The sequence below is a fragment of the Physella acuta genome, unplaced genomic scaffold (genome assembly GCF_028476545.2).
Source record: "Physella acuta isolate Inbredline_101_S28 unplaced genomic scaffold, ASM2847654v3 ptg000054l, whole genome shotgun sequence".
Classification (NCBI taxonomy): Eukaryota; Metazoa; Mollusca; class Gastropoda; family Physidae; genus Physella; species Physella acuta.
Window position 1 is genome coordinate 40,069 of NW_026731574.1, and position 4,942 is coordinate 45,010.

Here is a 4,942-nt window from a genome sequence, read left to right on the forward strand (position 1 = left end):
AGGGGGTTCAGGGGATTTGAAACTTTCGGGGAGGGGGGGGGGGGCTAAATTTTCCGAGGAGTATGTGGGACGGGACACTGGTAAAAATTAGGCCTATATATTTTGTTTAAATTCTATTTAAATTCTAGGAGCCCTCCCCCCCCCCCCTTTCCCCCCGGAAGAGATGCCTAAAAGAAACACTGCGTATGTGTGTGTGAGCGTTTGCGTGAGAGAGATATATATAACTACACGACGGTTATGGTTTTGTTGATGTGCTAAAAAAATGATTCTCTCTGTAAATTTATTTGGCGTCAAATCGCTGCGGTACAGCGCGGCCTCGGGTGTATTACTGATGATGTAGTGTTAGCAGTGGCGTAGCCAGGAATTGGTCATGGGAGGGCTTATAACCCCCCCCCCCTAATCCCCCTTGCCTACGCCACTGAGTGTTAGGTAATGTACCCCTTACTGGGCGCTGGTGTGAGATATAACCCAATTCGTGTAACAGAACTGTATATAATTATATGCTCAATTATATATTGTATAATTATAATATATTCAGATATTTTAAAAAGATGTTAACGATTACTAATACATCATTACTATGCAACTCTTGTAGATTTAACTTGACTAATTATGGTGATTAATCACATTTTAATTTAATGTCCTTTAACCCAAAGTATTAGTGATATTTATGTTATAAATGTGTCAAACCTCATATTAATTTGTTATAAACATACTCATACTATTCAAAATGTCAAATTATTCCCCTTACCTACTGTTCATTTATCTGCGGGGAATCTTTTCAAACCATTTTATCAATTCATCGCCGATTGGTTGAGATTGTAGTTGTTTGAATATGAGAGCCAATGAAAGTAAGTTTTGAATGACAAGTCTCTTGTGGCTGGCTCTTTGTTTTAGTAAGTTATATTTCAAGACATACGATCAATAAAGGAAAATTATAACAAAGCTGGAAGTTTTTTGTTTGTTTTATCTTTTTTTTTAAATAATTGAGTTAGGGGAAACCCCCATTCATACTTCCATAAAGAACGATAGAGTATTTTGTACAGAGAAATACTAGCGCCTTGTTTTTCAAGCTACTGATCGGGTCGGCTAATTAGAACCAATCAGAATGGATGTAGTAATCTTTACAATTCTAGAACAAGTTTCTCATAAAATTTAAATATCGGCTAAATAGTTTGATCATAAATAAAAACTGATTACTTTAGGCTTGAACTTGAGTTTGTGAAGGGGAGCAACCAACGAAATACCGAACACAGAACAAGTCAGAAACAGAAGAATTGAGTTCTCTCCCCTATGTCATCACCCGCTAGACGAGTGGTTCCACCAGCTCTCGCTTTCTCTCCAGCTGTTTGGGACATTAGGAGCAGTTAGGTGTGTGTGGGTGGGGGAATGGGGGGGGGGGGGGGGGAGATACAGGGTACCAACTCGTGACTTTCGGTTGATCCAATTATCAAGTCAACTAAAATAATTTGAGGAACCAACTAAAATAATTTAATGACCCAAGTATCTGGTCAGCTAAAATAATCAGCTGTGAGAGTTTTTGTCACTGGAATCTCATAGCTTTACTGGAAATAAAGTGCTCTACATTAGATAGCACTTTATAAGTTGCTTTTTGTAGTCCAACATTATTTCAACTTATGCACAAGAAGCAAACATTTACTAACGAAAGAACAAGAAAACCAGCCGTGTGATAAGTTAGTTGTGTTTTAATGGAACATGTCTATACACATTTTGTATAGGACTCTAAAAACTGGACGACACTGACGGTAAGTTCAAAAATAAAATGAGAACAATTTAGGCAAGGGTTTACATCGGTGACCTCCACACACTTCTACACATGTGTACCACACACATATCTGTCATGTACACACTGGTCAGTCTGTCATGTACACACTGGTCAGTCTGTCATGTACACACTGGTCAGTCTGTCACAGTCTAGTCAGTTGGTCATCATGTCTAGTGCTAGTCAAACATACTTCCACATTCATCTGTCACAGTGTCCAGTAGTTGGCTGAGTTTCACACAGTTACACTGGTCATTCACTGGTCCAGTCAGATCACAAAACTTTAGCTCTGAGCTGTCTAGCTCCCCACACAGCTCCCACACTCAGTGGTTAATAAAGTTATTTTTAGCATTGACACACTTCCGTTCATCTAAAAATAGCACAACCATAATAGCCAAAGACAGGAAGTCTATGGGTTACAAAAATAATGTCTGGCACAGAGTGGCACTACAAGCTTTGACACAACCACACACTGACAACTGAAAATTGGTCAGTGGATGAGTTGGGTGGTCAGCATGTGGCCACACAACCACACACTGACAACTGGATGATGGTCAGTGGATGGGTTGGGTGGTCAGCATGTGGCCACACAACCACTTTCACAGGCCACACAGCTATTTGTAAGCTGGCCAGTTGATGGTCAATACATGGCGACATTACATATCACTGTGGTAGTTACAGTTAAAGCCACCATCACCCATATCAGTGAACCAAAACTCAAAAGTTGCCAGATGTTTACAGTTAACATCTCCCCCAAATGCTAACTTTTGTTGATGTTAACTGGCACAGACTCAGCTTCATGGGTTTGGGTTCAAACCTTTCAGTACAAACACTTATCCTACTTTTACTTCACAATTTTCTAAACCTGACATCTGGTGGTACCACCCCACACAACAAGACAACCAGACAGTGTGCAGTAGTAACCACAAACACATCCGATCAACTTATAATTTAACTTGGTACATTTCAACATAACATTCATTCCTCAGATTCTTTTCAAACATGGTTTTAATCCATTCATTGTGAATTATGTATGAATCCATTTATGATACAAAAGTGTAGTTCAATTCATGATGAATAATAATATATTATAAATCCATTTACGAAGTGTATCTCCATTAATAATGAAATATGTGACGATCCATTATCAAAACAATTAGTGTATTTTAATTCTTGATGAATAATGTAAAAATCCATGAACAAGGAAATACATGGCTCCACTAAAGATGAAATATGTGTACATATTTATAGAACAGTTTTTATAACATATGGCCAAGTCAAAGTGTAACCCAGGGACAACTAAAGGTAAACAGCAGACAAGATCTCAGTGTTTGTAAAATATACTTAAAAACATGGGGTTTTACAGTAACCCAACAATATTACTCTGTAAAAAAATTGTAACAGTGTAAAACTTTTAAAAAACCAGACAAAAATAATGAGACTGAAAAAAAAAATTTACACCCAAAAATTTGCTTTAGCACAACCACACAGCTGGTCACTGAGCCAACAAACTAATTACAACAAGGATTGGTCAATAAGTTAATGGAGGTCATAGCAAGCTATGGTCAATGCTTTTTTGGTAGGCTTTGTCTTGTGCTTGTATGCTGCCTGGATGGGTCAAGGTAGTGAGCAAAGCATGCGCTACAGTGTGGGATTATGATGTGTCACATGTGCTACAGTGTGGGAATATGATGTGTCACATGTGCTACAGTGTGGGATGATGATGTGTCACATGCGCTACAGTGTGGGATTATGATGTGTCGCATCAAATGGTCAGATCAAGGTATATATATCTGTGATTATGATGTGTCGCATGATCTACAGTGTGTGAAAATGATGTGTCACATGATCTAATATGATATGCATGAATTGAAAAAAACTTGAAATGTGAATCTAAGCTAGATGAAAATAACTCAAGTGTTGGCCAAATAATGGGAGACCATTTTTAAAATGAGATTTGTGCAAATGAGTTTCTTTGATTGTAAGCTGTGTATAAATCTCATGGACAAATAAAACAGTACACCAATAAAATAAAATGTGTAAAAAACATTGGGTAGATAAATCTGCTGTAGCTTTTGAAAGTTACACTAAAACACTCCAAACTTTGAGCGTAGTCCAGTCTGGGTACCCTGGGGAGGATGGACCAGCAGTTAAAAACACAAGAAGTATCTGGGTGTCTGGCTAGCTAGAGGACAAGAAGTATCTGGGTGTCTGGCTAGCTAGAGGACAAGAAGTATCTGGGTGTCTGGCTAGCTAGAGGACAAGAAGTATCTGGGTGTCTGGCTAGCTAGAGGACAAGAAGTATCTGGGTGTCTGGCTAGCTAGAGGACAAGAAGTATCTGGGTGTCTGGCTAGCTAGAGGACAAGAAGTATCTGGGTGTCTGGCTAGCTAGAGGACAAGAAGTATCTGGGTGTCTGGCTAGCTAGAGGACAAGAAGTATCTGGGTGTCTGGCTAGCTAGAGGACAAGAAGTATCTGGGTGTCTGGCTAGCTAGAGGACAAGAAGTATCTGGGTGTCTGGCTAGCTAGAGGACAAGAAGTATCTGGGTGTCTGGCTAGCTAGAGGAATGTGTGGACCAGCTATAACAAGCTAGTGCTGGCTGTAGCAATAGCTGAAATACGTCATGTGGAGGGGAGCAGGTACGCTGTGAAGCAAGGACAGGAGCCTACGTGGTAGTGGTAGCCTCCCCTTGTTTACCCAATCAACTGTGCTAATTATCTGTTTCATTCTTTCAGTCTGTCATGTAGTCTCCAGGCCGGGGTACTCTTATATAAAGGGGGTTGCTCAAAAAAAAATGTTTAGTAAACCTCTTACCCGATATTCACAAAATTGTATACAGATACAATCTAGCCATGATCTTCACAAACTTCTTGTAAAAAAAACATGACATGACAGAAGAGAGCACGTCACAAAATTGTCACCCAATTATCCAGAGATCTGAGTGTAGAAAATTTGATTGTTCCACAAGAATATATTTACATCAACTATTTACAGGGGTAACAGCGCACACAACTTTACACACACACACTCACGCAAGCATGAGTTACACACACACACTTGCAGTAGTTACACACACACTCTCACAGTAGTTACACAAACTCTCACAGTAGTTACACACACTCACGCAGTAGTTACACACACTCGCAGTAGTTACACAC